Raw genomic sequence first — 25,980 nt, forward strand, 5'->3', positions numbered from 1 at the left:
CAATGCTCTAATAATGATGATCATCACACTTTTATTTACTTACAACTCAACAATTACAACTCAATACTTAGAACAAAAATATGACTCTAGCTGAATGCCTTCGGCGGATTACCGGGATATGCAATGAATCAAGAGTGACATGTATGAAAGAATTATGAACGGTGGCTTTGCCACAAATACGATGTCAACTACATGATCACGCAAAGCAATATGACAATGATGAAGCGTGTCATAGTAAACGGAACGGTGGTAAGTTGCATGACAATATATCTCGGAATGGCTATGGAAAAGCCATAATAGGTGCGTCTTCCCCGGCTCCGCGTCTTCCCCGGCTCCGCTTCGTCCCCTTCCTAGGCCTCGCCGTCGTCCACCGCCCTGGTGCTCTTGGCGCGGCGCGGTCAACGTGGTCAAGGAACGGCTTCCATCAAACGTGGACTGTACTTGGAGAGTCTGACAGCTCGGTCCACAGCCGCAGCAAGGAAGTGCCTCCTTATTACGTGGAAAATAATGATTCCTCCACCTGACAGCAGGGACCCACCGGACGGGCCACCGTATTTCGCGAAAAAAATGTTTCCCCCCTGACTGCTGGGACCCACACTACAAAAAAATACACTTCTGTGATGATACGTGTTTGTCACAGTAGGTCGTGTTTTTTGTCATGCATGTACATCCATGACGATTTTATGACAGAATCAAGATAGTCATACCTGTGCTGTCGTAGAAGTGTTCCATGAAATTACCAAAATTATCATCACGGAAGTGTCCACTTCCATGACGATAAATCGCTGGTCACAGAAGTGCTTTCATCAATGGTGACCGACACATGGCATCCACCATAACGGAACGCCGTTAAGCTATCGGGTCGGATTTTGGATCCGATAACCCGTTAACAGCCCTGACCAATGGGAAATTTCCATGTGTAAAATTCTGATTGGCCGAAGGGAACACCTGTCAGCTCGTCAGTGGGCCAGATGTCGCCCGTCCATTGGAGAAGACATGCCTATGATACGTCGACACGTGGCTGGGCCCAACAGAGGCCCATATAGGTTAAAAAGGCCGGCCCAGTCAAAGGCCCGTAGAACTTAATCAGGTACTAGTGGGCCCATTTACGGCCCGAAGCCAGATCTTGCCCATTAATTGTTCACCCAATATTTGGGCCCATTTACGGCCCGAAGCCAGATCTGGCCTGTTAATTGTTCGCCCAATATTTGGGCCCATTTGCGGCCCGAAGCCAGATCTGGCCCGTTAATTGTTCACCGAATATTTGGGCCCAACTACAGCCCAGTGACTTTCGGCCTATTAGAGGCCTGATGTAGACATGGGCCCATTTCAGCCCGATGTGACTTTGGGCCTGGGAATGGCCCATGCTGCCCATGGGCCATATATGGTCCGACGGGACATCGGGCCCACTAACGGCTCGTGCGAAAGGTGGCAACAGTTAAGCCCAACGTGACTTTGGGCCTGTTAAAGGCCTGTCGCGTAATTCGGCCCGTTGATGCCTGTGCTAAGCTTTCGGCCTCTTAAAGGCCCATGATATCTGTGGTCCAACTAAGGCCCGAGATATGTTTTGGCCTGGTAATGACCCGTGAGCTAACTGGGCCCAAAACGGCCCGGTCTACATTTCGGCCTGCTGAAGGCCCGTCGACGACTAGTGAAAATTGAGGCCCAACATGCATTTTGGCCTGCTAAAGGCCCGTGGTTTCATCTCGGCCGTAACAGGCCAGTACAATATTCATCCTGTTAATGGCCCAACGCTACCTGGGCCAAACTAAGCGCCGGGTCGACAAAAGGCCCAACTAAAATATAGGCCGGTGTAAGTTTGGGCCTGGCGCAATGTGTGAAGGCCCCAATCATTTGGGCCCAAGAAAGACGGAGGCCGGCCCAATTGTGGCCCGCTAAAAACCTGGCCCGTTAGAGTCGAATGTTTCGGTCCGGTCGACTACATCTGATTTTTTTTCAGATAGCGAATGATGGCAGTAACTAGTAGGAATTAAGAACAAACCTACTCTATACAATAAAGAAATTACGGCATAGTAACTAAGAATAAACCTACACTATACAATAAAGGATTTAAGGTATATTACATCCACTGGGCATCGAAGTTCGCCACCAGTGATCATAAAGCGCAACGAAGAAGCAGATTACAAAAACTGGGCACCATTGCAGCGTAACAAAATAATACTGAACCGAGACCACTTCCAAGACAGTTCAAGAAAGGTTAGCCTTGCGGGGGAACTGCTGCGCAAGCTGCTGAGCAAGGCTGTGAGACCGGCCTAGCATGTCGGTCATAGCTTCCAGGTGTAGCTGTTTAGCGATGAGGTTCTCATTGGTGTTCTCCGCAATCTTTCTTAGAGATAGGACTTCAAGTCGAAGTTGAGTTGCAGAATGCCTTTCTGCTAGAACTTGGGACTGAAGAAGTCGAACTGATTCAGACAACGAATTCTGTGAGCTTGTCTGACTGTTAGTCTCAAGTAACTTGAACACTGCATCAAGACAAGACTTTGGGGTTGTCTCGCTATCTTCAAGATGTTTTGCCTTCTTTGCTGCAATATATGTTGGGTTTGTCTCACAGCCTTCAGCAGACTTGTGCATGCCATCAGGCATATCACCCTGAAACAAAGCAGAGAGATGACAGGTTTTGCACGTGTATAAACAAAGATGATAACTGTTCTGTCAATTCTATCCAATTTCAAATTAGAAAATAAAGAGTAAGTTCAAAATATCAATAGCATAATTTGGCATTGTTCATAATGCGGGGAGCTTCACCACACTACTGGATTACCATGTCAACATAACAAGCATAGATGAAGGGCAAAGAAAATCATTGTATCTATTTTGGATAATGTGCATGGCATGTTGTTCATATCATCAGCCACATCAGTAAGATAAAACAGGAGATGACAAGGTGCAAACGTGGGCTGCTTCACCACACACTGGATTATAGATCCACAAAAACAAGCATACATATAGGGAGTATTAAGTAATGTGCATGGTATGAATAAGGAATTTGGTTTTACAAGTAAAACTTAGAACTTACGGTTCTTACGAACATGCATTTTGGTAGAAACAGCAAACTAAACAGCAGTAAACGATAGGGAGTATGAGCAAATTAAACAGCAGTTGAGGATAAAGGCTTTAGAAGGACTGACTTACATTAACAGTTAACACCGGCTTTATAATGCCCTTCTCCATGTCAAGGGAAGGATAACTCAAGAATTTCAGCACAGAATCTTCTTCATAAGCATTGCCTGTACTCTACATTTTGTAGAGAGTAATTATAGATATGATAATACTGGAAGGGATAGAGGATAATGAAGATAAGATGCAGATTGATGCTACATAATCAACTACCAATCCCTGGAAGTACAAGCGTTACAGGACAAAATGTACTGACAAGAGCAATGGGCTACACTTCTGCACTGGCATTGTCTGTGTATTCTACTTGTTGGTAAGATTAAATATAGATCTGATCTTTTTTAGTAAATGGTGGGCGAGGGAGATAAGATGCAGAATGCTACAAAATGAACCAATCCCTCTTCCCATAATACAAGAGTGTTTTGAACACTGGTGTACTGTACAAAACGTTCTTATATTATGGGACGGAGGGAGTAGCTGTTAATGTAAGTACAGTGATAGACCACGTTCAGTCCTTACAAGAGGACTGCAGAGCTAAACCTCTTCAAAAGCATTGGGTTGATTCTAAATTTATGTAAGAGTCCATACGGATCTTATAATGTCCACCAAATGGACGATTACGAGGCTAACATGTGCAGTGATGCTACATAATCAAACAGCTATGAAAGTAAGTATGGTCATACAGGGCAAGAGGTACTCACAAGAGCAATGCAGTGTGCAGTATAGTTGCGAGATTCTGTGGTCCCTTGAGAACGAATGTTCTTCTGCTAACAGTTTTCGTACAAGTGAGACATTAAGGCAAATGCAGAAATGTAGTTCAAATTGTGATGTGATATCATAGACAGTACCTTACGCTGCAGCCGAGACCAATGTGTAACAAGATTATTCCAGTCACCGTCGGATAAATGTAGCACCGGAGACTTTACAGAAATTTCGTTCAGAGGCTTGCCATCGAAGTGCGCTTGCCTCAGGTAGGAACGATACTTCATCAACGAGTGCTTGAAAAGCGCAACCAACCCTTGCTCGTCATCACAATCCAGTTTGCTCCTCGCCTATTTAAAAGAATGAAATCTTGTGTCTTCTGTCAGCAGAAACATATGCAGTAATGACCATGAATAACATTAGTACATTACTTACGCGTAAGTTGCGGAGGAAGACTGGAAATTGTTCTGTGTCTGCGGTATAATCTTTCCATGAAGGAAAGATGCGCACAAAGTTCCTGACAACAACATAAGCTTCGTCTTCTAAACTGGGAAGAAATGGAACAGGGGTCCTATTTGCTGCAATTGGGGCTCTCTCTGGTTCGAAAAGGGATTTGGCAACTGGATTTGGTGTACTCTTTGCTGGAATGGGGGTTTTGCGTCGTACAGCTGGTGCTATGTCAACTGGCATAATCATACTGTTTGCTGCAGTTGGGGTCTGCTGAGTTGGGGCATCAGAAATGACCAGTGTAGTAGGGCTAGAGTCTGCTAGAGTTGGGGTATTTTGTGGGTCAGGTGATATTGCAACTACACCTAATGGGCTATTTGATTTATCAGGTGCCACTACCTTTTCCAAATACTTTGCTTGTGCTCCTCCACGATCAGCAATCGCCCTCTTCCTTTTGAACGTCTGATACACAAGAACAACATTTGAATGGATAAATATGGTATGATGACAGATGGAATATGTACTGAAAATGGATAGGCAGGGCGTATTCACATACACGATGTGTAAACTAAGCTAATGGCAGTTCAACAAAGTAGAAGCAATGCAAAGCATCAGTTGCAAGATATGTGCGAGCAATGTAACCTTGGAAAGTTAGAGCAAGTACCTTGATGGGTGAATAAGATAGGGCATCTTCCTCTGACTCCTCCACTAGGGAGCTACATTGACTTAGGTCTCCCTCTAGCTCAGAATCACTGTTAGGATCATATTCTGAGCATGAATCTGTAGGTGGAGAGCGTTTGCATTGCATTGCATCCAGACTTGATTTCAGTCCCTTAATGCCAAGTTTGACAGCCATGGCATTGTTCTGCTTTATTCTTTTCATGCGCGCAAGCTCATAATCATTATGATGCTGTTCAGAATCTGAGATTCATGAAAACATAAAAAGTAGTCAGATTATCTATGGAATGCATTGCGGATTCAACTCGGAGAGTGTCTCCCTATAAACCCCTGCATATGCAAAGTTCACCTCCCCAACCGTGCTGACCAGACCACACACAGAAATACAAACCCCTTATGTCTCTATAACAGGCAGACACACATTTCAAAACTGAAGTAGGAACATTAGAATCATATGAAATTCGTATTTGAACAAATAAACTAAGCAATTATGAGTGGCGTAATGTTTAGCTTCAAGGGTGGAGTGTTGGTAGTGCGACACAAAGCAAGTAGGCAGATTGTATTCCATGTAAAAGATCGAAACCTATGTAAAAGCTGGAAATGACACTTTCTTTCTATACAATGCAGTGTTCGTTACCCACACATGATGGAAGAGATCACATAGAGAAATACTATTCACTCATGTCTACGGTTCCAGTATTTAGAAACAGGGTGGTCCACCCTAAAAGAATATTGACAACAAATATGACAAGGCAAGCATAGATGTAGTGAATCAATCATTTACTTGTGAGCTTACTAGGACAAGTATGCAGAATTGTAACTGCAGTAAGAGACCGTCCAAAATCTGAATGAAGAAGTTTGTCTAGCACTTATTGTTTGCAACTAATCGACATGAATAATTGGATATTATATCGAATGAGTAAGAAAGACAAGTAAAATTGTCAACAAACCTGGCTTGCAGTAGTAATCTGGGTCAATGTCACTACGACCAACAATCAAAAATGATTAGTTTCTGTTCCGAGGGCCGGAATTTTGAAAACCCTGTGAACTTTAGAGGTACTAAAGATTACCGAAATACATCTGAACCATTAAGTGTAGGTAGCACTGAGCACACAACAAACCCTAATGACAGTCCTGCCTAATGAGTAATGAATCAATTAGAAAATGGGTGATGAGGAGTGGCTGCTGAGTGTTGAGGACGTATCTCAGGATAAATCGGGTTGATTGGTGGGTGCTGCAAGCCTGAGCCCTGAACGGACTGGGAAGGTAGGCACGGCGGCGCGCCCAGGCGGCGGTGACGCTGTTGGGCGAGCGGCTCCTGGCCTCCTGTTAGTCCGGCATCTCCTCCTAGAGTCATGCCGTCCGGGGACGGCAAGTCGCCGGCGAGGCAGGCGGCTGGGGGCGAGTAGAGATCGGAAGCGCGCAGCAGAACAGAGGGGAATCGGGGCCTGGGACGACCCAAAATCCCAGGGTGGGCCGGCCCACCGTGGGCACCCTGTAGAGATACACACCCGAGCAGCGAACATGCATTTTCGAAACTAATTTAGGAACATTTAGCTGACCAATTAAACAACTCTATTTTAATAATATCAGATTCATATTTGAACAACTAAGCTTGTTTAGCTTGATGGGTGGAGCAGTGTTATTATGACACGAAGCACGTATTCTGATCATATAGTGATCATAAAAGGGGGAACTCTAAGCATATTTTTTTAGCAAAAGAGGGTTTCCCCTCTGATTTCTATTAAAGAAACCACCACGGAACCAACATGATCAATTAAACCCTAAGCATGATCAATTAAACCGTATTATGGCTGTGCCATAGCAGATTTGAAGCTGCAAACCGGAGAAATGATATTTAGCATCCATTGTTTGCTTCGAACTAAGAACTAAATTCTAAGAGCTGAAAAGAAAGTAGAGTAACCGAGTTAAGATCTATTTTCTGGTTGAGATCAAAAAGTTGAGGAGATATGAAGTACCACCTCTCTTGCGGCGCCGTGTAGGCATCAGGGGTGCGATGGCTGTCGGTGGCGTTGAAGCAGATCTGTGACGGTAGACGGGTGCATCGGGGGATAAGTCCCGTTGCGGTGGAAGAGAAGGTCGTGTGAGCGGCCCCGGCAAAGAGGACGACGGCGCCGATGAAGCGAGAGGACGCGATGCAAGGCTATTGGTCCGTCGCCGTGGATGAGAAACATCCATCTCTAGAAGTGGACGACGCGGTCTTGGTAGGCGCTCCGGCATGGTGGAGGACGGTCGCGATGGATGTGGTGGAGGACGGCGGCGATGGATGGGGTGGCGGACGGAGGCTGGTGTGGGGATGGGGTGTTCTAGCGCAGACGGTGTATGAATGGGAAAATGGAGGGACAGGTACGGGGAACCATGTTTTTGGGACGCGCCTGTCTGAAATATGGGAAATTTACGAACTTAGCCCCCGTTGAAAATTTGGACGTCTCGTTGGTTGGGGATAGCACGGTAATCTCGCATCTCGCCAATATTTGCCCAGAGCGATTTTGGGCGAGGAGAGGGTGGTTGGCGCCCATGGTTGGCGCCCACGGTGTATGAACGGGGCTGACAGGTAGGGCGGTTGTGTCACGTCTGAGTGAAGTTACAAACCCGCCCCTATTGAAAATATTTGCCTACATCGATTTCGGCCGAGTCGAGTTTGTTTTGCCGCCCACCGTGTATGAATGGGGAATGGAGGGAGAAACAGAGGTCTTTCGGACAAGCTTGAGTCAAATGAGTTTTGCCGCCCATGTTTGCCGCCCACCGTGTCGGAATGGGCTCAGAGGCGGTCGTGTCACATCTAATTGAAGTTACTAACCTACCCCTATTTAGAACAGTGGAAATCGGGCTGATGGATTGTCCGTGTAATGGGTAGACAGTAATTTCCATCTCCCAAACACTTGGCTTCGGGCAGCCGACGTGGGAGTGGACATTTTGCTGCTTCTTTCAAATTTTGGGATAATAAGCATCCACGTTTACCCTGGCAACTAAATTCGAATCCATTTTGTATTCCTATATGAATCTATATAAATCATTCTATGTGTTTTTATATATCTTCAAAAGGACGACAAAGATGTATTCCACTATCATATATGAATATGGTTTACAAATGCCGATACTCAAATTCAGAAACTAGACTCCAGTTTAAGGTGAATTCGAATATTTGGAACACTTCATGTCCAACTCAAATGTCACACGCAGCATAATGTGTACTCCCATTTAGATATGTGCACAAGCGATGTATCAAGATTCAAATACCGAGTCAATCAAGCAAGAATATACAGAACTAACAGACATATAAACACTTATAGAGTATATGGATCAATAATATCAACTAACATACATAAGCCAGGCCGCTGTACTTTTTTTTGGCTACAACATCATCCTTTTTTTAGCCAGCATCTTGGCCCTTTCCGATGCGTGCCACTTATGGTCCATCTGTACTACTACTATTGCTGAATGCACATTCAGCCCGATTGGTATATTTGTAGGTCTGGCACAGCAATCCAAATGAAATGTCTCCGAGTCTTATCAATTAATACAGACTTGTGCTCAAATAAAATTACAAACCAAAAAACAAAAAAAAAATATTACATGATCTCTAAATGTAGCGAGGAAACCTCAGACGGTCAAGTCTGTGTGCATCCGTGTCATCCCTGGATCAGTAATGCTGACACGCACAGTTTTCGAAGGATTTATAACAGAGTAGCAATCACACACTTATTACATCGAATGTCTCAAAAGAGAACTTATTACAATAAATATGGCTTAAGGCCATCTAATAACGATAACAGCAGAAGGCTTGGAAGATAAGTGAGTCCATCAACTCCAACGGCATCACTGAGTATAGAACCACGACCTAAGGCACCTTACTCGTCGTCTGAAAAGTCTGCAACATGAAACGTTGCAGCCCGAAAATGGGTCAGCACATGGAATATGCTGGCAATGTAACACATAGAGAGTAATGAACAGAATAATGCTATACTACATGCATATTTGGCTGGTGGAAAGCTCTATGGTTACAGTTTTGCGAAAAGCCAATTTTCCCTACTGCAAAGGAATAATATTATTTAACTATCATGGTGGTTGTTAAACATTGAGAATGGGTGACACCATCTCAATCCCAATTAAGTTTCAACATTAATCCCAACAAAATTAATTAAAGTAACATGATGAGATTCACATGATAATCCAAGTACTAGATACTCAAGTTGTCCATAACCGGGGACACGGCTAACCATGATTAGATTGTACACTCTGTAGAGGTTTGCGCACTTTTCCCCGCAAGACTCGATCTCCTCCGTTGGGATTCTCGCACTACATGGTGTTTGAGAAACAGATGACCGAGACATAGTCTTTCAGAAGCGTTAGCACCTTACAATCGGGTAGACAGTTACACCTACTTCCCCTACATCTGCTAGTCTACCATTGTAAAAGTTCACACAACTTAATCAACTATGCTAGAGCCCATAATAGCTTGCGGCTGCACACGGAAGTTTCTAGCATGAATAATCTTATGATCCCTTTGAGCCTGGGTGGCGGTCCATCAAAAAAACAGGCAATCGCTGGAATACCCAGGTGCCTCAATCCACCCAGATGTGTATTTAAGTTGCCACCTTAAGTTGAACCATTAACTAACAAACTCACATTTGTCATGGATACACTCAAACCTAATCCACGTCTACGAGCATAGCATAGCAATATAAGAAAACGTAGAAGTAACTCCCAAGGGTTTGAATACAAAACAGGTAATAGGTACTACCTCATCTACTTCCCAAAACCCACAATTTAATCAGATCCTAATCATGCAGTGTTTGAGGATTGATCTAATGCAATCAAACTGGGTATGAAAAGTATGATCAAAGTGTTACTTGCCTTGCTGATGATCCGTGAAACCTAGGGATTCGAAGTAGCAAGCGGCGCACTCCGGGTACTCTATCACAAACAAACAAGCATACAATAAGTACTCATCTAATGCACAGGTAAAACTCGAATAAGAGATCTAACCAGAAAGTTCAACTTAAGAACTCCGGTTTGCAAAAAGAATCAAATCAAACGAAACACAAACGGCGAAAGAAACAAGCTTCGTTTACTAAACTAGACCTAAGTCAAATTTTACAGCAGCAAAAACTTGTTTGAGTTGGTTAAACGGAAAGAGGGCTTCGAGACGAAACTCTAGGCGCTTGAATCGCCTAATTCCGACAAACGAGCGAAAAGAAAAACTAAAACTAAAAACAGATCGGAAATCACGATCAGAAATAATCGCGGAAAATCCGAGAAAAAGAAAGCGGATGAACAGGCTAACGAACGAACGTTCGTTAACAGCGACTAAACGGCAAACTCGTTCATTAAAATGAACGTACGGACGAACGTCCGCTGAAAAAACTAAACCGAAAAAAATCGATCTAATCTAAAAAAACGAACACTAGGGTTTTCTAAAAAAACTAGATCTAGGTTTTCTAAAAAAACCCGAACGGATTTAAAAAAACGGCGGCGACGGCGGGCGGCTACCTCGTTGGGCTCCGGCGAAGTCCGGCGGGGTCCGGTGGGGCTGCGGGGCTCCGGGCGGCGGCGGCTCGGCTTCGGGCGGCGGCGGCTGCGGCTGCGGGAGGCAGGCCGGGTCGGGTGGCGGGGTGAGGGGGCGGCGGCGGTGGCTATTTAAAGAGGGGGGTGTGGTGGCTTGGGGGAGGGGGCAAGGTGGCGGCGGAGGCGGAATCCGGCTCGGACTCTGTTCGGGTCGGCGGCGGCGGCGCGCACGCGGTCTCCGCGCGGGAGACGGCGGCGGGGAGGCGGGCCGGCTCGGCTGGGCCTCGGCCCAGCCGGGCGCGCGACTCTTTTTTTTAAACAATTCCGCCGAAACTAAGAAAAATTCTAGGAAATAAAATAAAAATCTAAGAATGCCAAAACAAATTTTCACCGTCTAAATAAAATATTTAGAACGAGATGAACATTTTCTTGGCCCTAAAATGCAGTTTTGAAAAACGTGCAATTTTTCCTAAATTCAAATAAAATAGCGAAAACTTCCAAATAAAATAATATTCGATTTTTTTATTAAATCCTCAATATTTCTTATTTTTGGGAAAGTCATTTTATTCCCTCTCTCGTATTTTTATAAATGAAATAATTGAAGATAAAATAAATAAAATCAAATGATCCTCTTTTCAAAATTTGAGGAAACCCAAATATGAAAATAACGAAATCCCCAACTCTCTCCGTGGGTCCTTGAGTTGCGTAGAATTTCTAGGATCAAAATCAAAATGCAAATAAAATATGATATGCACCGATGCTCTAATGTATAACAATCCAAATTGAAAAGTTGGGATGTTACAAACCTACCCCCCTAAAGATGAATCTCGCCCTCGAGATTCGGGCTGGCTAGAAAATAGGTGAGGGTGGTCCTTCCGTAGATCTTCCTCTCGCTCCCAGGTGGCTTCATCCTCGGTATTGTGGCTCCACTGAACTTTGCAAAACTTGATAACCTTGCTGCGGGTGACTCGGCTGGCATATTCGAGAATCTTAACTGGTTTCTCCTCGTAGGTCAAATCACTATCCAACTGAATCGCTTCCAGCGGCACGGTATCTCTCAATGGTATATCAGCCATCTCTGCGTGGCACTTCTTCAACTGGGAAACGTGGAACACATCGTGAACTCCTGAAAATCCTTTGGGTAATTCCAAATTGTAAGCAACTTCTCCCATACGCTCCAAAACTTTCTATGGTCCTACAAATCGTGGCGCTAACTTTCCCTTAACTCCAAAGCGCTTAACTCCTCGAAGTGGGGATACACGAAGATAAACTCTGTCTCCGACTTCGTAAACAGCCTCCTTGCGTTTAGAATTCGCATAGCTCTTCTGCCTGGATTGGGCTACCTTGAGCCTATCGCGAATCAACTTCACCTTCTGTTCAGATTCCTTAATCAAATCTGGTCCAAACAACTGACGGTCTCCAACTTCATCCCGTAACAATGGTGTTCTACACCTCCTTCCGTACAAAGCTTCGAAAGGGGCCATCTTCAGACTGGATTGATAGCTGTTGTTGTAAGAAAATTCTGCATACGGTAAATTGTCGTCCCAACAAGATCCATAATCTAGCGCACAAGCTCTCAACATGTCCTCCAAAATCTGATTCACTCTTTCGGTCTGTCCATCTGTCTGTGGATGAAAGGCTGTACTGAACTCTAGCCTGGTACCCAAAGTTTCATGTAACTGATGCCAGAACTTTGAGGTAAACTGGGTTCCTCTATCTGATACAATGCTCCTCAGAACTCCATGCAGACATACAATCCTGGTCATGTATATCTTTGCCAACTTAGCACTGGTGTAAGTGGTCTTCACTGGGATGAAATGAGCTACTTTCGTCAAACGATCGACTACAACCCATATTGAGTCATAGCCTGAACGAGTCCTGGGCAATCCTGTGATAAAATCCATGCCTAACTTATCCCACTTCCATTCGGGTATCGGCAATGGTTGTAGCAATCCTGCTGGTTTCTGATGCTCTGCCTTCACTCTCTGACATACATCACAAACTGCTACATACTCCGCAATATCCTTCTTCATTCCGGTCCACCAGAAAGTATCCTTCAAATCCAAATACATCTTGGTATTTCCTGGGTGAATCGAATACGGCGAATCATGGGCCTCTTGCAGAATCAACTTCCTGATCTCCTGATCATTAGGCACATAAACGCGGTCCTCAAACCATAAGGTATCGTGCTCGTCCTCACGAAATCCCTTGGCTTTTCCTTTGCACATCCTTTCCTTTATTTCGGCAATCCCCTTGTCAGTCTTCTGAGCTTCTCTGATCTTATCCATCAAAGTAGACTGTATTTCAAATGCGGCAACATAGCCTCTCGGAACTATCTCCAAACATAGCTCGCGAAGATCCTCGGCTAATTCCTTTGGTAACTCTCCGGTCATGAGTGTGTTGACATGGCTCTTGTGGCTCAACACATCAGCTACTACGTTAGCCTACCCTGGGTGATAATGCAATCTCATGTCATAATCGTTAATGAGCTCCAACCATCTCCTTTGCCTGAGATTCAATTCCTTCTGCGTGAAGATGTATTTCAAACTCTTATGATCCGTGTACACCTCGCAGTGGTTTCCGATGAGAAAGTGTCTCCATGTCTTCAACGCATGTACTACGGCTGCTAACTCCAAATCATGCGTAGCATAATTCAACTCATGGGGCTTAAGCTGTCGTGAGGCATATGAAACAACTCTTCCTTCCTGCATAAGCACTGCTCCAAGTCCTCGACGAGAAGCATCGCAGTATACTTCATAATCCTTGCACTGATCTAGGAGAATCAACACTGGTGATGTAACCAAATGTTTCTTCAACTCCTGGGAACTAGCTTCACATTCCTCAGTCCAATTGAACTTGGTGTCCTTCCTCAACAGCTCCGTCATGGGCTTTGCAATCCTCGAGAAATTCTCAATGAATCTTCGGTAGTATCCTACAAGTCCAAGAAAACTCCGGATCTCTCTAACAGATGTGGGTGATTTCCAGTTTGTCACAGTGTCGACTTTGGTGGGGTCTACTGCTATTCCTTCTCCGGATATAACATGTCCGAGGAATCCAACTTCCTTCAACCAGAACTCACATTTGCTGAACTTGGCGTATAGTTGATGTTCTCTAAGCTTCTCAAGTTCCAAACGCAAATGCTCCTTATGCTCCTCTTCGTCTTTGAGTAGACCAAAATGTCATCAATGAACACTACGACGAACTTATCCAAAAACTCCATAAACAGTTTGTTCATCAGGTTCATGAAATAGGCAGGTGCGTTACTCAGACCAAATGACATAACGGTATACTCGTACAGCCCATACCTAGTGGTAAAAGCTATCTTAGGTATATCCTGCTCTCCAATCTTCAACTGATGGTACCCTGATCACAGATCGATCTTGGAAAATACCTTAGCTCCTTGTAAGCGGTCAAAAAAATCGTTGATCATCGGCAGTGGGTACTTGTTTTTGATGGTCACTTCATTCAATCCTCGATAATCAACAACCATCCATAACGATCCATCCTTCTTCTCCACTAGAAGTACTGGCGATCCCCAAGGTGAAGAACTTGGGCGAATATAGCCTTTATCCAGTAACTCCTTAATCTGCTTCTTAATCTCCTCCAAATCTTTTGCGGGCATCCTGTACGGTCTCTTAGATATTGGCCCTGTGCCTGGCAAAAGCTCAATCAAAAACTCAATGTCTGTATCTGGTGGCATGCCTGGCAACTCCTCTGGAAATACGTCAGGGAAATCCTTCTCCACTGGTACTTCCTCCTGTACAACTCCTGATAAGGAATTCACCTGAGTCCTCTTCGGCACATGCCGGGATACATACTTAATCCTTCTTCCTTCTGGGGTGGTAAGTAAAATCGTCTTACTGGTGCAATCGATGTTTCCTCCGTACATCGACAGCCAATCCATACCAAAAATCACATCCAAACCTTGCGACTCCAAGATTATTAAGTCTGAGGGGAAAACATGCCTACCTATGGCCAATGGCATCTGAAAACATCCTTGGCTTGCCATATACTCTGCTCATGGTGAACTCACTAACATAGGTGTTCTAAGAACTTTGGTGGGCAGTTTATACTTATCCACGAATCCCCTTGATATGTATTAATGCGATGCACCAGTATCAAAAAGAATGAGTGCAGTAAATGACTTAACCAAAAACTTACCTATTACTGCATCTGGCTGGGCTTCAACCTCCTCCACGTTAACGTGGTTCACCTGTCCTTTATTGAAAGGGTTCGGCTTCTTCCTAGAGCTTCCATTGCCATTTCCATTCTGGGCTTCAGGACATTCATTGGCATAATGTCCTGTCTTCTGACACTTATAGCAAGTGACTTGGCTCAGGTCTCTCTTGGCTGGGGTTGATGGGTTGGTATAGTTCTGGCCGTTGCTTCCTCCATTCCCGTTACCATTCTTGGGGCCATTATGATTGTGCGAACTACCTCCTCCATGGGTATGCTGAAAATGTCCTCCCGATTTCGGGGTAAAACGTGGCTTCTGCTGAGCTCCAGAATTGTACTTCCCTTGTCCATACTTCCTCTTGCAGTTTTCAATCTGCTGCTGCTTCCCTTCAATCATGAGAGCTCTATCTACCAACTCCTGGTAGTTGTTGAAGGTTACTACCATCAACTGCATGCTCAGCTCATCATTCAGTCCTTCCAAAAACTTCTCCTCCTTGGCTGCATCAGTAGCAACGGCATCTGGGGCATAATGTGCTAGTTTCCTAAAGTCCTCCACATACTGGCCTACGGTGCGTCCTCCTTTGTTGGCGTAGGTTGCGAAACTCACGCTTCTTCATGGCCATAGCTCTTGCTGAAACATGGGCAGTACGAAAAGCTTTATGGAATTGGTCCCATGTGACAGTGTCTATAGGGTGTGTGGCTGTGTAATTCTCCCACCATGATGTTGCGGGCCCATCAAGCTGATGTGCGGCAAAACGCACTCTTTCCGCATCTGTGCATCCTGCAGTGGTCAACTCCCTTCCAACTTTGCGGAGCCAATCATCTGCAACAATCGGCTCGGTGCTACTGTAATACACCGGCGGATTCAGTCTCAAGAAACGGGTTAAGTGATCAACAGGTGGTGGTGGTGGGTTGTTGTTGTTGTTGTTGTTGTTGTTGTTGCCTTGGTTCTGTACTAGTGCCTGCATCAAGACATTCTACTGCTGAATCAACTGAGTGATCTCCGGTGGGAAAACAAATCCGCTTTCGCGTCTCGGAGGCATCTGATGGGTTTAGAAAAGATGAGAATTTAGAATAGAATGAGGTCTAGAGAGAAAACAGTACCCATATGCACATGAGACAAACACAATCAATATCACTCAAATCAGTTCAAACAAGGCATACAATCGATCTAACTATCGTCACAAAGTGCTCGGACTATACTATATACATGGGGGAATACTACTACTGATTATGGTGGTCTTCTAGAAATTTTGATCGGTCGAAGACTCCATGATATCTGCTCCAGCTTCATCAACAAAGTCATCTTCACTGGGGTCCGAGTCGGTGTCGTCGATGATGATGTAGTTATCCGGGCAAGCGCAATCATCGTCTTCTCCTCCTGGTGCTGGGTCTCCCATGAATACTCCGATCTTCTTTATCAGGTCGTCATTCTTCTCCAACAACATGGCGATCTCCTCCTAATATCCATCGCGCGTAGACTTGAGTTCTTCCTCCAGCTCCGTGATCTTGGTCAATGCCTTCTTTAGATCTATCATGCCTATGCACATTTGGTTCTCCTGGTGACGAATGTGTTGGTTTTGCTCCTGGATGAAAGATGGAATTGATCTATCCTTCTTGGTGCTATCATCTCCCATTGCTCACCTCGGCGCCCACAAATCTAGTAAATGGTATCCTTAAGCTCCTTGTGGTAAACTTCTCCAATGCGTCCCATGGTGATGTGGGCTGCCATGCTCTTTCCTAGACTCCAGGTTGGTGCATTAAACGAAAACTCTATGGGCTCGGTGACGGGCATGAACGTCCTTCTTGGAACTTGAACTTGAATCATCCAACGCTCCTCTTCTGGTAGTGTGACGTTGTAGGTTCTGGTGAAGCTTGGTATTCCGATGTTCATGTATCTAGTGCCTTCCTTCAAGTGGCGTCCAAAGGGTGTATCTTCATCTGGTTGCATGAACTTGTTCCTGGCATCCGCCATCCTAAAAGAGTGGAAACTAGAGAGGAGTCAGAAATGAGAAGAGAATATTGATCTAGGGTTTAAGCTTAGTGGTCGTGTCCTACAGTCAGCGTGTGCTCTGATACCATCTTGTAGCGACCAGACCTCAGACGGTCAAGTCTCTGTGCATCAGTGTCATCCCTGGATCAGTAATGCTGACACGCACAGTACTCGAAGGATTTATAATAGAGTAGCAATCGCACACTTATTATATCGAATGTCTCAAAAGAGAACTTATTACAATAAATATGGCTTAAGGCCATCTAATAACGATAACAGCGGAAGGCTTGGAAGGTAAGTGAGTCCGTCAACTCCAACGGCATCACTGAGTATAGAACCTTCCGCTGTTATCGTTATTAGATGGCCTTAAGCCATATTTATTGTAATAAGTTCTCTTTTGAGACATTCGATGTAATAAGTGTGTGATTGCTACTCTGTTATAAATCCTTCGAGTACTGTGCGTGTCAGCATTACTGATCCAGGGATGACACTGATGCACGGAGACTTGACCGTCTGAGGTCTGGTCACTACACTAAAACAAATGGTTTGATTGATTACATGAACAGACAACACAAAGGTTATTCAACTATGGAAAGAACATTTCACCTATGATTTACCAAGTACGAATATAATTTCCTTTTTTCCTTCAGGACCTTAACAATCTGGTCAGTCTCAGCTTGCTTCATTTTGAAATCCACCAAATATTTAATGGTTGTCTTGAGTACTGCTTGTGATTGTGCTGTTTGCTTCCTCAACATGTCAACTTCATCTCTAAGTGCAGAAGCAGAATCTCTTTCTACCACTAGTTTAGCCTCTAGAGCATCAGCAGTTGGCAATTCATAATGCACGATTGGGCCAGTGCCACTGCTGTGGGATGATGCAACGTCCATGGGGACCTCGCTCTTTGATCTTGGGCTAACCTGTTTTGCCATTAAAGTTCCGATTGGATTCAGAAAAGTTGAAGTTAGCAAAACATCTCAACTGGGAGTTATAACAGCAAACCAGTTAAACAAACAAGGAATTAAAGAGTTTCAATTGGATGCTGAAAAGTAGTTATTAACATCATTGTAACCCGCTGTTGCAGAAGAAAGCAGTTAAACAAACAAGTAGATATTTAAGTTAAGGCAAACAGGTAATTCTTAACAGTAAGTATCAAACACATAGATAGGTGCAGTCTACAATATGATTAACAGGTTGTGCCATTATGTAATCAGTAGCAAACTAAATTAAGCCAAGCAACGTAATTGAACAATTTTGCAATAAGTGGCTAACTAAAATTCTGAGAAGCAGGTAACTGAACTTACGTAGTTCTTTGTACAGGCACACTGCAACTTCTTTTTCGCTTACAAGGTTGTACGAAGGAGTCCATGGCATCAATTGCTTGGATACGCAGTCCCAATACTTCTTTCTTCCCACACTGCATGGGTAAGTCGAATGGTTAATCTGGGAAGATGGTGCATCCTTGATATGTTATATGAGGATGTGTAGTCAGACTAGTTGTAGCCAAACACATCACACTGGCTTTTACTGTATATTTCATGCGATTACTTTTGGCATATCGAGATCTAAGCAATCTACAATAGGATGAAAAGACTGGCATCCTTCACATTATTGGCGAACTCAGTTCATAGAAACAAGCAATTCAACCATTCTGTGGGTAAATCAAATGCGCCACTGGAACATTTTTCACTATCCAATCATACAAGCAAAAAGGGGCGACGCCACCATAGGGGCTGGTATGGGCGGCCGCCTCAGCTGGCTGGAAAGTGTGCACCTAGTTTGAGTCGTCCAGGTTGGCCCACGCTAGTTTTGTTCATCCCAACACACGAGCAGGCAATGTAAAAAATGAAGAAAGATGTTTCAATTTGGATGGGCCAATAACATAAGTGCAAGGCAGGCCCTATAGCAGGCTCGGCGCCCAAATGAGCGCCTCCCATATCGATCGACAGCAGGAAAAATCCCAATTCATTCGCTCCAGCCTCAAGTCTGGTTCACTCCTAACCTAGCTGCCGCTGGACAGACCGACACAGCACTTCCTCGCGCCCTCGCTGGAGGGCGGTCGCCGGGCTTCAAGTGAACGGAAGGACAAGAAGATGAAGATCCAACCCTGGGTGTAGCCTGCGTGGGAGGCAGCGGCGGCAGCACGGGCATGGCATCGAGCTTGCGCAAACGGACAGTCGCAGCTTGCAAGAGTAGCATGTGCAACGAGCAGGTACATCACATCAGTGATTATATCTAATTCAACTCTTCAATTTCTGGCCAATACTTAAACCTGACGGTGTTGTAAAACTGCTTGTATGTAGGGAATCTATGAGAAAATGAAACCAATTTCTACTTATTTTTAACTCCCCCAATCAATACTGAACTGACTGAATCTGATGTATCTAATCAAGTTTTCGGTGCAAACAAACAAGCTCATGTTGTTCTTCAGCCTGAAGTGTCTAATGAACAGACTGCTAATGAAGGATTTGATGCAAACATTTTACATGCTCCTGGTGATGAACATATAGTGTCTAATGAGGGATCTAATGCAAGCATTTTGCAAGCTCATTGAAGGATTTAGTGTCTAATGATGATCTACTATGTTGAGAGAGACAGAGATTTGCAGGCATTGATGACAAGCAAATTATAGTGCATTTTCATAGCTTGAGGAAACGTCGAGGCCATCTACCAGAAAGTCCCCATATCATGACAACATAGCATAAATACTTTTCTAATCTGTTGTTTGAAACTATTGGCATACTTGTGCAGGATAGATATATTGATATGCAGTTTGCGCACTGGTTATACGTGCAATTACACTTTGATATTTTCAGCCAGAGAACGAATAATTCAAGCAGGTACACACCATGTTTGTAGTCCTTGTACACCATGTTGCATTTTGTGTTTTTTGGTGCTTGCATCATTTAGTGTTTATAATCTGAACTACTTTGGATCATTAGCTGGTTTTCAAAGTGCATGTAGGTTCACATTTCTCAAGTTATGTTGATTTCCAGTGCACCTATACAATTTACCATTGTATTGGGTGTGTTGGGGACATAAGAGACTCTTTATTATTTGGTTGCAGGGTTGTTTGAGAGAGACCATCTTCATCCTACACCTCCCACGGATTGATAAACCTTAGGTCATCCACTTGAGGGAAATTTGCTACTGTCCTACAAACCTCTACACTTGGAGGCCCAATAACGTCTACTAGGAGAAGGTTGCGTAGTAGACATCACCGCGTGCTTCAATACTCATCGGACCGCATACATCAGTATGTATTATTTTCAATAAGTCATGAGCTTGCTCCATTGTTCCGGAGACCTAAGTTTTAGTCATCTTACCCATGAGGTCTGGTTTGCAAGTATCAAATGATTCATAATCAAGTGATTCCAAAAGTCCATCCGCATGGAGTTTTTTCATGCGCTTTACACCAATATGACCTAAACGGCAGTCCCACAAGTAAGTTGCACTATCATTATCAACTTTGTATCTTTTGGCATCAATATTATGAATATGTGTATCACTACGATCAAGATTCAATAAACCATTTACATTGGGTGTATGACCATAGAAGGTTTTATTTATGTAAACATAACAACAATTATTCTCTAACTTAAATAAATAACCGTATTGCAATAAACGCGATCTAATCATGTTCATGCTCAATGCAAACACCAAATAACATTCATTTAGGCTCAACACTAATCCCGAAGGTAGAGGGATTGTGCGATGGTGATCATATCAATCTTGGAAACACTTCCAACACACATCGTTACCTCGCCCTTAACTAGTCTCCGTTTATTCTGCAAACCCTTGTTTTGAGTTACTAATCTCAGCAACTGAACCGGTATCAAATACCCAGGGGCTATTACGAGCACTAGTAAGGCACACATCAATAACATGTATATCGAATATACCATTGTTTATTTTGCCATTCTTCTTATCTGCCACTACTAGGAAAAGGCTAATTAGTGGCGCACCTGTTTCGGCCATTAATGGCGCACTACAGGTGCGCCACTATCATCACGCCACTAGTAACTAGTACTAATGGCGCACCCCTGGTGCGCCATTAGTATACCAGACAATAGTGGCGCACCTGGGAGTGCGCCATTAGTATGTCAAACGGTACGCCATTACTATGCCTCCCAGGGGGCCATATTTACCTTGTGCTCTGGGTTACTAATGGCACACTTCTAGATAATGTGCCACTAGTGTGTTTATTGCAGTGCGCCACTAAAGTGCAGTGTGGTGCGCCACTAGTATGAATATTAGGAATTTTTTTCTTTTCTGATATTTGCATAGGTTACAAAACATATTACTGCACAGAATATAGACAGCACAACATATAAACAGCAGATTTCTCGAATACAATAGAAGATTAGTCTCCGAATACAATTCATCATATTAGTCTCTGAATTCAAAAGACCGAACAAAGTTAGAACATTATAAGTCTCGTGACCGCGAGTAGCAAGTTTGTCTTCACATTACAAGTCGATATCGATCATCTAAACTACCATTACATGGAAGAGAGTTGCGGTCATCACGATGAGCATCATCACGATGATACTGGTCTTCATCTGGTTCCTCCTCCGCTCCCTCCTCTCTCCCGCTAGATAGCGCGAGTATCTAGCTTCCGCCTCCGCCCTAGTGGTGTACCCTTTGTAACTGTTACCGCTGAAACGGTGAACCTATCTCCGACACTCCTCCCAGTCGTCGTAGACTCCGGGAACCTTACCCTTGTACACGACATACAACGGCATCTCTATGCACTAGACAAACAAAACGTTAGTAGCAATTCACAGACAATACATAAGCAATATATAAGTATGCAACAAAAGGATCGGAAGAGAAAAGCAACACATTAATAGCACGATTCATGGTCCTACTAATAAATAGCATCGATTACATATAAGTTGAACGACTGTCCAAACCAAAGAGACATACAAGTTCATTAAAGTTTAATTACAACATGAGCTAATCGATATTTCAGAACTACATAGCATCACAACTTTCGACTCAGGGACCGGAGCGTGGATGAAGCCGTCGTCTGTCGTGATGGTCATGAAATCGTGGGCGTTGTCAGCCTGAATTTGTAGCGTTGTTTCTATCTCACTATTGGACGGTTGATATCTGAGGTAGAACTGCCCCGAGGTACGAAGGACATCTTGATGGATGATTTCCGCAAACTCCGACTGGATGCGAAAGAATTCTTGTCTGATGTCCGCGTCCTGGATTGCCGACAAGCATGCGGCCCAATCTTTGAGATTATTTGGTAGCAGAAGGTGATTATGGTCCCATACGATCGCCCGCATGTGATGGAGGGCATAGTAGGCATCCTTCTGACCGCCAGGCGGCTGCTTGACGCAGGGGAACGTCGTATTGTGGGTGAACACGTGCTTGCCGTACCTACGAATTGGCCTGCTGAAGGTGCCTCCAGATCTGGCGTAGCCGGGGAGAACATCATCAAGAACTTTCTTGATATTTGTGTAGTCTTTCTTCGACTGACGGTCCGAGTCGAAATACGTGGCCATGGAATATTTCGGGCTTAAGAGGATGAGTGTGCAATGTGTGTCACTGCACAAAACACGGAATGTTAGAAAAAAAGAACGATCGAAATCTAAGAAATCATATGTTACGGGGCGGTGAGGGGATGACTTACTCGGGAAAGTAAGGCACGAGGAAGTTATCCTTATCTGGGTTTGCCAGAATGACGCCTTCGAGGTATGAACTCGCGACTTGCCGGTCCCCAGCGCTGCCCAAGATCTTGGCACGCATGTAGAAGGGGTCGACTATCACGATGTCCGGGGTCTTGTCTCTAATGATCCGCATCTCCATACTCAGCGAAAATAGCCGAACGAAGGTGTAGTGCAGCGGATGAAGGTTAAACATAGCGAAGATGTCATCAAACCGCAGGACGATCATACCCCCGATGGCGCTATCCACAAAGCCCTTGCCCTCTGGCACCTTGGCCACGAAAACCGGGTATGCCACATCATTCTCGGAGAGACGCCGCTTCTCCAAAGAAAGAACACTGTCATGCAGACTCCGCATAGCACCGGTTGCAGCATTGAGCAGATTAGTCGGTAGCATCGGCCTACCCGCCACATGCACCCTCCTCGAGATATCCTTAGGTGAAGGTGGCCCATCCTGAGCACGGATCGTACTCGGTGCCGGCTGGCTCGCACCCTTGTTATTCTATCTTTTCCGTCCCTTCTTCTCTGCTGTAATGGGATCGAGTTCTGCTCAGAGACCGCCTTCTTGAGTGTGTTGGGGCTGATAATATTTCGCACCTCGGCTATCTGAGGCTCGGTGAAGGTGGCAGCTGGAGGCGTCTCCTGAGAACTAAACGCCAGACGATGCCTGTTCCAATTGGGTTTCTTCGTGGTACCAGCTAGATCGCGATCGTCTTTTGCAGGGTTGGGTTCTTGAGAAGGAGGCCCCAAGAATTCATCACCGTACCCATGTTCGTTGAAGTACTTATCGACGTTGGTAAATGTACCGTTGTCGTCGTCATCCGGATCCTGTGCCATATGCATGTCCGGATCCTGTGCCATATGCATGTTCGGCATGTCCGGTAGCATTGCGGCGGTCTTGCCATGGCTTGGCGCCGGCACAACTGGCGGTGTTGTCTGTGGGGTGGTGTCCCCGCCCCCAAACGAATCTGGCTCTTCGGCCAAAGCAGGGGCCAGCTTAAGCAGGTGCTGAGGGTCATCACATCATCTCCGTCGGCCCCAGGGGGTCAAAACGGAGGTAACAAGTCGTCGCAGCCCCACAGCACCCGAACCCGTTGAACCCTATACACGTTGGGTGGCATCGGATTACCGTGGAATAGGCGGTTGCCCGGTTGAACGATTCTGGCCTTGGCGACATCAATCAACTCGCCGTCCACGAAGTGCAGGAGAGTGCATGGAACGTTGGCGACGCCCTGCGAAAACATGTAGGGCATCAGGGATGCCCAGTCAAAGGCAAGGAGATGAAGTCATCGGCCGAGAGGCTTAATTAGTTACCGTGATGGCGTCGAGCTCGGCTAATGTCGAGGCACCGCCAACGGCGGGCGCGCAAGTGACGGAGGGGCCGCTTGCTGCCGAGGTGCCGGCCGGTGTATTCTTCCCACACCCGGGTGCATTAAGCTGCAATGCCGGCGCCGCCGCGGGAGACACCAATGCCGCCTCCGCCGGAGACACCAATGGCGCCGCCGGCGCGTTGCGCGAGTTGCTGCCCGTGAAGCTGGGAATCGGGGGCGGCCCCTGTTGGCCGCCCGCCATCCATGCCTGCAGGCCCTCAATCAAGGTAGGCACAATGGCGGTGATCGTCGCTCCCAGTTGGTCTCGCACTTGCTCTTCTACTATCTCCGGAATCGGCGCCATTTGTGCCTTGAGTTCTTGAACCTCGCGCTCCTGGCTTTCCGAGCTGGTCTTTCTCTCCTTTCGCCCAGCGGTATAGTATTCCGACCATTTCGTGGACAAGCCTTTGCCGGCCACACGACCAGCTGACGACGGCTTACTGAGCTTATCCTTGTTTTTCATTACGTTCAATGCCCTATTTAAAGTGGTGTCCCAAGGGGAGCTCTTAGACGACCCCGCGCTACTGCTTTCAGTGTCCTGCGGAAGGAACGTGAACCATTTAGAAATTTGGCTTCATTAATTAGAATGCAACCATATGGAGCTAATTACGCGGGGGATGTATTCCTTACCAGAACAATCTCAAGCGCCTTGGTCTTCGGATCCGTGGTAAGCTCCTTTGTTACTGAGTCAATCTTGTACCGGGCCCTGGCATAGTTCCTTGTCTGCTTGTCACGGTATTTATCGAAGAGGGGCGGTAGGCCCTGCTCGGCACGCTCCGCGTCCTCCTTGTCCCATATAGGTTCCGCCACTCTGTAACCGCCGGGACCGAGTTTGTGGACCCCTAAGTTCAAGTCCCGCATATCTTTCCCCCACTGACTTGATTCCGCAGTTGCGTTGCTCTGGCACTTGATCTTGAACTCCAGGTTGTCAGCTTCGCTGATCGAAGGATTTTTCTCCTTGATCTTCTCATAACTATCACCTTTTTCAATCCTACTCTTCACCGCGGCTGTCCAAGTAGCCAGGGCCGTGCTCATCTTCGTGAGGGCGGCACTGTTCACTTTATTCCCTGAGAGGCGTGTGTTTACGAAGTCACCGGGGAACTTGTATCGTTCGTGCAGCTTCGTGAAGAGGAGGTTGCACAAATTCCCTCGGTCACGATGCCTTAGGTTCTCGGTGTTGATCGAGACGGTGCTCCGGAGAATGCACCCGAGCTGTCCCGCGTACCCCTTGACTAATTCTTTGGGTGCCGTTGGATGCCCCTCGGAGGACACCTCAGTAAATTCCTCCTTGACGGTGCTGAGCACGTTCGGGCGCCGGTCCTTCCTATGCCTCTTCGGTTGGCTACCATCTGTGCGTGCGCTGCCATCATCAGTGGTGGCATCCTCGGCGGCACCATCAATGGTGTCATCCCCGACGCCACTAGGGGTTGTGTAGTCAGGATCGGTGTCTTCCGCGGCGTCCTCATAGCGGTGAGGTTCTTCCTCCATCTCCTGGGACAGCTCCAGAATGCCTTGCCCGAACCGCCGGCCTCATCGTTGTGGGCCATGTTTCGCTCTAAATAGGAAAAAGTTTGGTCAAAAAGTTGGTTATTGTCAAGGAACAAGATCTAAGTTGACCAAATAACCTAATTCTCGAGGAATGTCGCCAAAAAGTTGGTTATTGTCAAGGAACAATTGAGAGATGTTTGTGATATTGCCTAGGTGTTTTGGGATGGAACCTGTTAGTGTGTTGTTGCTAAGGTCCAAGTCCCCTCCTAACCCCCTTGTTATTGTCTCCTCTCACTATCTCTCTCACACACATGGCAAGCAAGGGTGTTGTTGCTAAGGAACAATTGAGAGATGTTTGTCGACACCGAGGCACCCTAAAAGCCTAAGCTTTCATCATTTAGGTTTTTATCGGCATCGAGGCACCCTAAAAGCCAAGGTTTTATCATTTAGGGTTTGTCGACGCTGAGGCACCCTAAATGCTAAGTTAAGTTTTCATCATTTAGGGTTTATCGATGCCGAGGCACCCTAGGTTGACTGATATATATGGGTATCTTCTAATAATATACCCTATCAAGTATGGCGCAATAGTTAAAAAAATAGCCAACTGTGACATGCAAGTGCTGACAGAAAAGGGAAGGAGAATTCTAAGTTGGGCCTAATCACTTGGTTCTATTGCCACCTATGGAAGTTGCATATTAGTTGTGCAAAAAAAATTAAGAGCGGGCAGTAATGAATAATATTTAATGGGATACCTCAAAAAGCTAATCTAGTATCTCCATTTAAC

Source organism: Triticum aestivum, chromosome 7D, assembly GCF_018294505.1.
Source record: "Triticum aestivum cultivar Chinese Spring chromosome 7D, IWGSC CS RefSeq v2.1, whole genome shotgun sequence".
In the NCBI taxonomy this organism is placed as follows: Eukaryota; Viridiplantae; Streptophyta; class Magnoliopsida; order Poales; family Poaceae; genus Triticum; species Triticum aestivum.